The sequence below is a fragment of the Adiantum capillus-veneris genome, chromosome 11 (genome assembly GCF_014529385.1).
Source record: "Adiantum capillus-veneris isolate H3 chromosome 11, ASM1452938v2, whole genome shotgun sequence".
Lineage (NCBI taxonomy): Eukaryota > Viridiplantae > Streptophyta > Polypodiopsida > Polypodiales > Pteridaceae > Adiantum > Adiantum capillus-veneris.
Window position 1 is genome coordinate 2,696,460 of NC_140941.1, and position 12,863 is coordinate 2,709,322.

Genomic DNA, 12,863 nt, shown 5'->3' on the forward strand with positions numbered 1-12,863 from the left:
TATCGATGCATACACACACACAAATCTCCCACCTGCAGAGAACACCGCACACAAATGCTGAGTGCAACCCGCAATCCCTACCTAGATCGCATAAATGATACGCATAAAACTCCTGGGAAAATTTCGCCAGAGTTTCGTCAGTAAAACGGCCACAAAACTAGTAACCAAACTGACTGCATGCTCAAAACCATGAGCAACCAAAGCGCATCAAACCGTACTCCAAATGCATGCACCAAATCTCCACACTTTGCATACATCATTGCAAACACCTGCAAATCTAGTACACAAATATCTGCTCTACCTGTGACTGCCAAAAAACATGCTCGAGGCATACATTACCGAGCTCAAAATGCAATCACATTAGTCTCCCTGAGAATCAAACCACATAAGGCATACATCGTATCCTCCCACCTGTGAGGAAACTTGCAGCAAATATCACTCTCACATCTGAGAGCAAACCATGTGTGGAATCCTCGACACACAATAAACAATTGCTGCTGCTGCAGAAAATTCAGCGTTCAGAATTTTAAAATTCTGATATGACGAGCGCGTCCGGAGCATGCCAAAACCCCAAGGTAGACTCCTGGATCACATGTATCCGAGTCCGGGTGTGAAAGCTATGCCAAAAAACCTCCGTTTCGATCCAAAAACGCAGCATAAACTGCCAAAAGAGGGCTGAAAAATGCAGCTCCTCAACTGTAGCTCGAATGAAGTTTTTGATGGCTCGAATGGCTTCGAAAGGTTGGAAACGCTCTCGGAAAGCTGAATTTGCCAATGTCGAAGTCGAAACCCTGTTTGCACTCTTGAAAGTGCGCGCGCGCGCGGACGCGATTTCGGGAATGAAACTGGCTCTACGCTGTCGTCGTGACTGTACACACACGTACTCCCTACGCACCTACGCTCTGATACCAATTGAAGGGGATTGGGGAGCACCACAGACGGAGTGTGAGAGAGAGAGAAGGAGACACACACACACAATATGGGTGGGGAGACTCAATTAGTGAGCAGTCCCCTATACACTTATGCTATGTATAAGGTATAGAAGTCAGTGGGCGGAAGTCAGTGGGCGCCCAGACTCTGGGCGGCCGGGTAAGGCACAGATGCCTATACCCCAACAGCAAACATTTATGCCAAGGGTAACACACTTTGAAAAACATTGATTGCAAGATATGTCCGCCCTAGCAGTGGCAAAGAAGCTCTGATGTTTTTAATTGAATGCGAAGTAAAGGTTTTCCACCAAAGGCTATCACTTATGCTTGCACCTTGAAGGTAATTGCCCTATGGTGGCTACCCAAAATGAGCCAAAGATGTGGCTGCCCCAAAGGGGGGTTAATATGCAAAGTGAGGACTTCTCTCCAAAAGTTATCACTTGTGCTTGTACATTGCTAGCTTGGGGCAAACGGAGAGACATGATATGCTAGGCAAGCCCTTGGTCGATGTGCATGCCAAATGTGGTCTCCATTCAAGGAGTGGCCACCCAAGAGGAGCCAACCGCCCAAAAGCACAAGAACTATGGTTTCCCAAGGGTTTAGTAAGTGGGAAATGGTAAAAGAAAAAGAGGGAAGGAGTGTTTCCAAATGAAATCACCTATACTTGTATCTTGAGGGCATGTGGCACTACCTTGGTGGACATGTAAGCAAGATATTGTGCACTACAAGGGCAGTACGCCTACCATGTCAATGGCCACCCGTTTAAAAAGAAACACACAGAATGTGTGTGGACAAGGGGGGGAAAATAAGAGAAGGGGGTGTAGACAGTGAAGACGATGGAAGGGAGAGAGAAGGGGAGATCGCAACGGCTGCTACAAGCCTTAGACGATGACACCTACGAAGCAAAAAATGCTCGGGAAACCAATGTGCAGCATTTTGGTCCTACTCCGGGCGGATTTGGTGCAACTCAAGCCATGGCATGCCACATCATCATGTTGTTCACGTGCCTTAGCAACGATGGTGTCGGTGTTTCTACAGGCTTAAACAAAATATATATGGGGAGATAATGAAGAGGAGGGAGAAAACGTGTCGTGGCAAATTGAAGGGTAATGAGAAGAAGTGGGGATAAGGTGTGGGAGGAACAAAGAAAATGATTTGAAGGGAAGTGGAAAAGCTGGGGAGCTGGAGCTCCGCTATGGTGAAGCTTTGGAGTAGGAGCTTGACTCGTTCTCTTGACAAAGCTTGTCTCGGAGGCTTCCCTCTTGCGACAAAGCTCAACCTCACTCTTGCTCTCTCGACTAGGCAAGGAGGATCGGAGGTAAAGTACAAGGGGTACTAGGCAAAGGGAAAGGGATTCGAAGGAGAGGGAAGAAGTGTATGGAAGGCAATTCGGGAGACAAATCTTTCCTCTCTCTTTTGACAAGCATAAGGATGCAAGCAAAGGGAGAAGTCTCTCTCTCTCTCTCTCTCTCTTTCTCTCTCTCTCTCTCTCTCTCTCTCTCTCTCTCTCTCTCTCTCTCTCTCTCTCTCTCTCTCTCCCCAACTTTGGGACTTGGGAGAGAATTGGCAAGGAAGGAATTAATGCTACAAGGGAATCAAGCAAGGGATTTTTTCCATATACTTCCTTCCTAATTAGGTTCAAAAAGCTCTAATGGCAAGCATAAGTGAAAGATTTGCAGTCTTGCTCAAATTTGGGAGCATTAGTCTCTCTTAACTCTATCAGGTCTTGTAATCGAATCCCACATTAGGAAGAGGATGGGGTCTAGGAGGGCCTCTTTATTTGCCATAAGATTATGGAGTTGATTAACATTTTTGACGAATAGATGTATGCCATGTGTGCAAGAATGGTGGGTGTGTAAGAGAGGTGTAAGGATGGTCAAAGGATGCACTTTCCCCCCCAAAAAGGGAGTGGACAACTTTATGATTTTTGGCCTTCCATAACTCCTACATATGATCTCCGATTTGAGCGGAGATTACATATCTAGCATCTACACGCCGAGCTCTTTCCATAGGTATGCTACATGATATACTTTTGCTCGCTAGATTTTAAATTTCATTTTGGGGAGAAAATTTGAATTCAAATAAACTAGCCATTTTGCCTATTTGAATTCAAAAGCCTTCGTTTGATTGCTTTCTTAATACTAAAGGTTTGACTCCTTTAAACTACCAAACAAAGAGGCCCTCCTAGACTCCATTCTCTTCCTAATGCACTTGGCTAATCATTAGCAGCTTAAGGCATTCAACCTGTCAATTTTAAGCATTAAAGGTGTCGTCGGAGTCTTTTTCTTTGTGTAATGCATCTTGTCTCTCTGATTTTCCACAGCGAGCAGCCCAGACTTACCTCGCAAACACATTATCCCCAACATCTTTGGTGAACCCGACGCAAAATTGAGTCGGGGTGGAAAAGTTTTGCGGAGAAGATGACTACACTACAAGAGGTGACAATGCATCAATTTGCTGCTTACATGCAACAGCAGTAGACTGCACAACAACAATTTAATTTACATAAGTGGATATAAAAAGATCGGCAACCAGTAACAAAACAATTACAGTGGTTTGAAGGTCGAGATGTGTCAAAAATTTTCCAGCTTTATGAGAAATCCATGGAGGATAATGGTACTGATGATCATGAAGCAATTGCAGGTTTTCACTTGATTCTCATGCCAGAATATTGTAATGTATGTGCCTATTGCCAAATACCTGTGAAAACTGATCGGATCATGCTTGTCGACAATGGGTCAATCATATCCTTGTCTGAAGGAATCACAAGCCAACAACTTTCCCGAAAGTCAGGCTCAAGAGACAGGTTGGAGAAATTTTCTTAACAGCTTCTTGGAATTGTAGTTAATTATCAGCGTTCTTGGAATTGTAGACGATTGTCGGCCTTGCAGAGTACTTTGACCATACAAATCCCATGTTTACCATTCAAGCCACATGCCTTTCCTGTATGCACATGTACAACTTACAACCCTATCTGCACTTGTTGTCAGTCAGACTTACACCTTGATATTTGTCCTTGACAAATATCCCTTGGAGCAAGCTCCCTTTTTCCACAAGCAATAGTCTCGCAGCTTGCCTTTACTAATGCAAAAACTTCTACAAAATTGAAATGAATGAGAAGATTTAATTTATAGTTTATTATGCTTACTGGCCATCCAAAAATTCTATATTGCCATCTCCATCAGATATGAAGTTATTGTCAAATTCATAATCGAGACATGCATCATATGCATGAGAATTTGCAATGCAAACATGTTTTTGCAGTTTGTCACATGCCGACCACATGCCTTGCATAACATACCCTTATCGCCAATGTTATGCCCTTCATAACCTATGTAGATTTAATCAAATTTTTCACCTCATCAAGTTCTCGACAAAATCTTTGTTTTTTTGTGATTTACAAAAATTCATAACTGCCCCCAGTTGTCTTGACAATCGTTCACTCTCACTGTCTTGTCTTGGACCTCGACTCAATTGCATGCAAGTTGTTATTTCCTTACTACCGTGTGTCATGGGGAATAACCTCTCATATTGGGGGGGGTGGGGTGGGGGGGGGACCTTTCATGGCTACCATGTGCAAACAGTGCAGAGGGAGAAAAAAACAACTCATAGCTTCTTGTATAGTGAGTTTTGGCCCACGCTACATAAGACAAAAATGCCCCTCATGCTCATGCAATCTATTTTGGTGCTAGTCTTGCCCCATTTGATGATGGTCTACGATGCCTCCTTGGGTCTGCAAGGGATGGTACCTGCATTGCCTCATCGGATTCCCTAGCAACAGGTTAAGAGAGCCATGCAACTCACATGTGTGTGTGTGTGTGACAGAGAGAGAAAGGGAGGGAGGGAGGGGGGAGAGAGAGAGAGAGAGAGAGAGAGAGAGAGAGAGAGAGAGAGAGAGAGAGAGAGAGAGAGAGAGAAAGCATGCAAGCTCATGAATCACCATACGAGACCTCCTTTTCCCTTCCTCCATAGCTCTCCTCTCCACCAAGCTCTTATACCAGTGTAACGACCCAGGAGACAAGCTTGCCAGATCCACCTCCCTACCTCTCAATAAGTATTCTCTGTGGCTCTTAGCCCTAGCCTAGTACGGATCCCCAGTCCTCATCTAAGTCGTCCAAGCCCTTGGCCTAGGTCCATGATCCCCTGTGTTGCGCTTGGTCTTACATCAACTAGAATGGCAATGTCAATCAAAACTCTAATGCTAAATCTTCTTGTGATGCCGATGCAAAAAAACAAAAAAGAGAAATGTGCTCGAGAAAATGGTTTCTCGAGAGACTAAGTTTACCCTTTGGTAGTCTTGAAGGGGCAAAAAGGGTGGTCAATACAAATGGGAGAGAGATAAATCATTTGAGAAATGTGTGTTTTTCAATTGAAAAATATCATATCTTTACCCCTTCTATGATTATGATGTACTCTAGAATTGAACCTAAGAATGATCAAATGGTCACCTTGTGAACTTAGAGAGATGAATCAGCATGAATCCTTCTAGATGTATTAGTGAGTCATAAAAAACCCTAGATCAATCCCCTTAGAGTAGCCATGATTATATCAAGGGGGATTTTGTTGGGATTTCTCTAGCCATGGAGTGCTATGGGAATACCCTCTCAGCTATGACATGGTCCCCATACATCTCCACGAGGCACAAATGGACCATGACAACACATTCATCACCCATGTGAATCCATTATTATAGAACCTCATGAGTATGTCTCCCTAGGAACATGAGCATTAATGAAGGTCAACATGCTTACACCTCAACCATTGCATCAATAGATGCTTCAACCTAGTGCCATGTAAGCACACATATCCCTCATTGTACATATAGTATCAAGCACACCTACACTCTAGTAATCAAGATCACTTTGCAATAATTTGTGCCTTGTGTAGTTATTACTAGGATCAACTAACATGAATGCTACTAGCTTCTATCCACCCTAACACTAATCTTATCAGAAGAAACAAAAACTATGTCATATTTTTTTTTAAATGTTGTAATTTATGCTAGCATCCTTACACTTCATCATTATGCTCTTTTCTTTTATCCAATTTTTGAGGTGAAACATTACTCATAATATTTTTTGACTTTTGTGGCAGTGTGATGGATGATGCAGTTCTTCACTGGTTTTTTTTGGGTATGTCTTTATGGAAAATACAATCTATTAAAGCTCTTTTGTTCTATGTACCAAAGTATAGTCACAAACAGATGGTGACTCCTTATAGAGTATTTTGTAATGTTGTGATTTATCACTTTGTACATGATTACCTATAGGACTTTCTAGAAGTTCACCTTCCTATCATCGTCATTATTAGCAATGTCGGAGAATTTGAGTCCTTGAGTGACATGCTTTACCCTTTGTTGTGAAAACATGGACGTTTGCTTTGGGATATATCATGTAGAGAATCAAAATATGTTTAGTACTCTTTAGTACCGAAGTTTCTGCATGTGCATGTGTGTGTGTGTGTGTGTGTGTATAGCTATTTTATTTTTATAAATAAATAGAAAAGAGCATAAAAGTTCAAAATATAGTTGGCTTTAGACAAGTGACAAGGGGTAGCACAGAAACAACTTGGTCTTAGAATTATTTTTGTACATAGCGATAAGAACGAGACCTGAATCTAGTGCTTAAATACAAAGGTTAATCTGTAGTGATTGTTCCATAAAGTGGCAAGAGTCTGGTACATCAAGGATGGACAATAGCTAAGCCATACAAATTCCAAGAATGATAGAGTCCTCACCTATGATGGTTGCTCCGAATCTCTAGCCTAATGGGTTTAGGTGTGAGATCTCAAGGGCCGAGCACCCATCAAACCTTAGCAGTAAATACCATGGTCTATTGAATGGATTACAAGCAATGCAATCATTGTTTCTAAACTGATACACATTTACTATGATTTGTCCATGTTTACTTTTTCCGTTTGTGTTTGTTGTACCCTCTACCTTTTCTGTCCAAGTTTACTTCATGAGGGAGTAAAGTGGATTTGGGGACAAGAAACCCCATGTAGGAACATGGTTAGAGCATCGAAGTTCCACGTGTGAGGTCTTGGGTTCAAAACGTGGACAAGAAAGGGATGGATTAACTCATTGATGTTTTTTCTACCCATTGGATTTCTTTGAAATCCACACAAAATGTCGTACATCATTGATCCCACTACCCTAGGGTCATTAGGACCCTGTAGCATATAGTGTCGTGGCGCATCAAAGGTACTCCATGCGAACACTATCACAAAATTATCAAGACTTAATGGTTTTGAGAGGCCGACCAAACAAATTTAAGACAATGACAACATGGATTTTTGACCATAAACATGTTGTAACTTGTGACATGACATTTATTAGGATTAATTATGTACCAAACTCTTATTCCTCAAACTTCTTCATGTTTAAAATTTAGTGAGCACATGTCACCTTCATTACTTGCATGCAACATGCATAAAAAACTGGTGCCCTTCTACTCTTCTTATTGTTTGAATGATTGATTAATTTCATCGTTTGGGAAAGTATTAATCCATACTCAATCCTGATTTTTCCTTGTCTCTTAGTTACTAGTGAAGATTTTGTTAACTCCAAGTGAAAACTGGTGCCTTCTACTCTTCTTATTGTTTGAATGATTGATTAATTTCATCGTTTGGGAAAGTATTAATCCATACTCAATCCTGATTTTTCCTTGTCTCTTAGTTACAAGTGAAAGGTTGCTATTGATTTTGATTGCATGATGTACATTCTAAGCGGGCATTTATTTTTAACATTGAAATCACTAGCATTAGAAAACCTCAATTCCTTTTGTTACAAATGAGACAAACTCATCTTGCATGGTTGGCCTTGAAGTGGGAGTAATACCTTGAATCTAGATAGTAATTGACTAAGAAATTTCTTGTAATGTATTTTGGATTTCTTTTTGGACATATAGGGAAGATATTGTTAGTCTGTGTGTCATAGATAAACCAACAAGACATTAATAAAACAAACAAACTTTCAAACAAGGCTCATGAAGTGTGTGTGTGTGTGTGTGTGTGTGTGTGTGTGAGAGAGAGAGAGAGAGAGAGAGAGAGAGAGCATTAGATGGATAGTAGCTATTCCTTCTCGTATGAAGAACCCGTTAGCCTATATTGTCCTATCTTTGTAGATGTCTTCAAGTTAATGCGCATAAGGGCCTGTTTACACGCTGCCAAAAATGGCCCATTTATTGCCTCCAATGGCAAAGTGTTGTGGCCACACACAGGGACGTCATTTTGAAGCCTTGATGTGAAGTAGTGGCATTTATGCTACTTTTTGAGTCCCCATATGGTATTCCCTAAGTTTGAGGTGGTATTAAACACCTAAAAGGTGTTTTTCACAATATCCAAGCTGGTTTTCAACTTTCCAAGCGTGACCACCATTATCGAGACGTGAGCATCATTATCGAGGGCCACCACCAACCATTCAAAGCCATTAAACCTCACAAAAATGGGCCATTTTTAGCAGCGTGTAAACAGGCCCTAAGGACTCTCTTTGAATGTTGTATGGGTAGGGCGCCTCTCTCTATTGAAAAATAAGATAATTGATCTCCACTGTTCTGATATATATACATGTGTGTGTGTGTGAGAGACCCGAGGTAGGGTACAGACACGTGCCTAGAGTAGCCTTGTGCCCGATGAGCTAGAGAAATAGATGTTTTTGTTCCATAGAAGAGAAAAATTAAAGTTCCACTACTTTTACGTAATCCACGTTTGAAACTCTTATTGAGCACTAAGTAAAGCAATATTTAAAGGAAGGTCTTGAGCACCTAAGACTGGGAACTAACTTCAACTAAGCCTTAAGGTCCAAATTAACTCAAAGAAAAAGAGGGTGCATTTTTATCTTACTTTATTGATATCCCGTGGCCAAAAATTGAACTTGGTTTAGAGTTCACCATCCAGAGCCATCCATGTGTGTCTATGGACCCAAAACGCTTGTTTTTTGAGAGAGGCTCTAATGGTTGGCAAGGTTGGGGGAGGAACATCCGCCAATGGCCACCAAAGTGAGCGATAGGATGGAAATAGGACTTTATGTTTAGAGAGACAATTTATTACTAAATGGAGTTTGAACATCTTCCATGCCTGCCAAAGAAATTTGAGGAGGTTACAGCTAGTGATGTTTGCCTTGTGAAGGGGTCAAACCACTAACGCCCCTTCAACCTCTGTGAGTAGTCAACCAAAAATGGTGTGTAAGGAGTAGCATGGCCCATTCTTCTTGGGTAGAAGTGTTGGTGACTACAGTCATTTTGATGGACGTTTTGTCAGCCATGACATTGATATCTTTGATGCCCAATCTCTCTTTGTCCTTTGGGAGACAACATATATACCAATTGAACGTGGTAATCCGCTTGATGATTTGGTCCCTATGCCCAGAAAAGGTTTTTGCAATTGGATTTAATAAGTACGCCTAGATTCCAAGCATAATATGAATCTATTTCATGGTTGGTACATGTCATCTCATACCGTGAGTCATCACAATCAGCCAAAACCATAGCGACCTTAAAATGCATCTCTTGACTAGATCTCATTCCATTAATACGCTGGCCACAAAACTTTTTAGGGTTGGAGAGGAGTGTGCTTTCCCTACCCCTACAAAGTTTGAAAGCCATTCATTGCCATCTTGTTAGTCAAGGGAGGCACAATCGCCAATTTTTTGCCTTTGGGCTCGCCACAGATCCAATGAGAAATAATTGGCGATTGTGCCATCCTTGACCATTGAGACGGCTTGGGATGTCCATGAAACTTTTTAGGGGTGTGGACTAGTACGATTTCTATCCCTACAAAGTCTTATGGCCATCCATTGTTGTCTCGTCGGTGAAGGGCTAACCTAACAACAAAAAGTTAGTGATTGCAGCGTGCATGACTGAAAAGAAGGCAACGAACAGTCATAATTTTTTTTTGGGATGGTGAAATCACCCTACTCTCCACCGCTGCAAAGTTTCATGGTCATCACAAGCCATCTTGATGGTCAAGGTTGGCACAATCGCCACCGGTAAAAAAAATGGTAATTGTGTTGCCCTTGACCGTCGACATAGCTTGCGATGGCCATAAACATTGTAGGTGTGGGGAGGATTTTGTTTTCCTATCACTCCAAAGTTTCATGGCCATTTGGTTAAGTACATCATCATCAACATATATTGACATAATGTCGCGTACAAGTGATCTTATGAAAATATTATCTATAAGCACACAATCATAAAGATACATCGTACAAAATGTGTGGTATAATTGAACTACATAAACTAGCACAAAAATGATACAATCATAAGGACACATTGTGTAAAGGTTTTGTACAAATGGATAGCATAAAGTAAAACACGGCGTCTATGCTCAGAAAGACACATCATACGAACGTGTGGTACAAGTGGATTGCAAAAACTAGAACATGGTGACTACAATCATAAAGATGCATTGTACAAAGGTATATACAAATGGACTACATAAAGTAGAATGTGGAATACACTCATAAGGACACATTGTACAAGGGTGTGGTACAAGTGGACTGCATGAAGTAGAAATGGTGACTAAAATCATAAAGATACATGGTGCAAAGGTATGGTACAAATGGAGTGCAAAAAGTAGAACATGGCGACTACAGCCATAGAGAAAATGCAACAAACACTAAAATATGTACAAGTAAATCAATCTAAATCAAAATTTGAAGATAAGTGCTCTATATACAATGCCAGTTGTACCCTAGCACGGAGGGCCTTCACTATTCTCTATGATACGGTGTGTTGCTGCCAAGTGACGCACTCTCCTCGGTGGTGCGGGCCTCAACTTCAACTAAAGACTTTTCAGCCTCTGCTCAAGCTCTATCGCATTGGAACTAAATCCTAGCAAGTGCTAGCTCCTAGTCGGCTAACCTACGACGGGCCTGTTGTCCCATGTCAAAAATCCGTCAATGTGCATATGATTGTGAGGTAAAATGTGAGCAAGTCCCCTCCTCCACTGTCCAGAGCTCTACAACAAGTATTGGATTTGCAAAGTCTGTCTTTGAGGGAAAAAGATGAACCCCGGGTGTGTTTCTTAGTGCTCTCTCTCTAGACTGCTCAATGAGGACGTCCCACTATTGAAAGCGCTCTCACCTCACCTCCTCTGTCGTTGGGGGGGCCGGGGGGGTCACTTAATAATTATGTGACTATCATGTGAATGCAACAGAAGGGACTATTAAGTTTAATATTTTCTCACATTTTCACATACAAAAGGGTACTGTAAAATAGAATTTGACAGATTGAATAGGAAAAGGGTGTATTTTATGTGTCAGAAATTCACTTATAAGGAGCTTTAAGAATAGTCCTTGAACACACGTGATATACACAATGCATACATAGTGACCCCCCCCCCCCCCCCCCCCCCCCCCCCCCCCCCCCCCCCCACCCTCTACCTTTGTAACCTCAGTCCCTACTGCACCCACTAACTCTTCCATTTGTAGTGCGTTTTCCTCTAGTACTTTATCCTCTAACAACACTACAACAATTGCACGTATGCTATCCTTAATGTCACTCGCCCCAAGTGGGCGGTGAGTGACAAGGTCTACTATCTGGCCTCGTGGTGGAAAAATGTCATTGATGCCCCCATGACAGTAGAGAGCAATCGAAATCTATTGTTGGCACATCGAACAATATGAACGCATGTACATGCTATGGACGAGGCAGTAAAGGTGGAAGCGATGGCCACAATCCAAAGTGTAGAAGCCTCCATCATCAAACAAGTGAAGAAAAATGTAGCACTCCACATGGTCTCCCAATGTGGCTTGTATGCCCATCAAAAGATCTCACCCACCCAGATCCACATCATGCATGTAAGGGTAGAGTGGTATTCAGGGCAAAACTTTGTGTGTGTTGGGGGAGCAACTAAGTTAAGCATGTCGATGTGTGAAGTGTTGTGATTGAAAGTAAGCAATGTTCCGCTCAATGGTGGAGTCCCCCAAGGCCACTCAAGTGTCTCTAAGCACATGATCAATCTCTTTAACCCTCTATTGTGTTGTGGTTAGCTCTTGTGTGAGCTCCTCTACATGGATGCGGAGCTCCACAACAACACACAATTACAGAATTAACTTTCCATAAAGTAGTTTGTAATTATTAAAACCATAGATGGGTGATTGTAGCTATGAAGTTGTGGTAGTAGTAGTGAGCACTAACGGCGTCGAAGGTCTGGTCAACGGAGCTAGCTCCACGAGTGGTGTAGAGAAAGTGGCTTGATTGAAGAAAACCAGAAAGACAACACTAATAAGCATAATGAATGTCATTCATAAGTAAAGCAAAGCAAACTATCTGAATGTTATGTATATGCTGTCAAAAGTAGCCATTGTAGTATGGTCCTTTTTGTGTGGGCTAGCAAGCGGTGTAGTATGTAACAACACTTTAGAAAAGTAAATCATAAAAAAAGGCATTACCTACAACTCTACCAACTAAATATCTGTAAGTAAAGATGCATAAATGTACCTCAGAAGGACCACTTGGCTATGCAAACCACTTGATGAGGTGGTTGAGTGTGTCGCCCATGAATTGTACCTCTCGTCAAAGCTGTGTGCCAACCCTTGGACAAAGCGCGTAAATAAGTGCGGGCGATTTTGGCAAAAAATAACATGTTTTGTGCATAGTCCTAAACAATGCATCTAAAGTGCTTGCCAAGTGGCAAAATGAGGTTCAACATGTAATATGAGCCCAAGAGGATTCTTCCAAAAAAGTAGGGGTTTTCCTAGCTTGTTTGGGCTTTTAATGGGAAAAAAGGGCATTATGGGCCTAATAATGATAAAGAATGGTCATAAAATGGTAAAAAACGACCCAAAAATCGTCGAAAATGGCTCAAATGCCACATCACACATAGTACCATGACTATAAGAGTTGAATATTAGCACTTGAAGCCTCTCTTTGAAGGTATACATAGCTTGCTTCTATGGTGTACTAGTGCAGTCCCGTACTATTTTCACTACGT

General features: G+C 41.7%; 1 protein-coding gene across 1 annotated transcript in view; it reads left to right on the forward strand.

Annotated features, from left to right (window-relative positions):
- LOC147446807 (uncharacterized) overlaps window positions 1–6,355 on the forward strand; it is a 50,631-nt gene extending 44,276 nt beyond the window's left edge. The window contains exon 4 of the mRNA XM_086524186.1: window positions 6,024–6,355. The gene's annotated coding sequence lies outside the window, so the exon portion shown is untranslated. The remainder of the gene's footprint in view (window positions 1–6,023) is intronic.
- The last annotated feature ends 6,508 nt before the right edge of the window (window positions 6,356–12,863 follow it).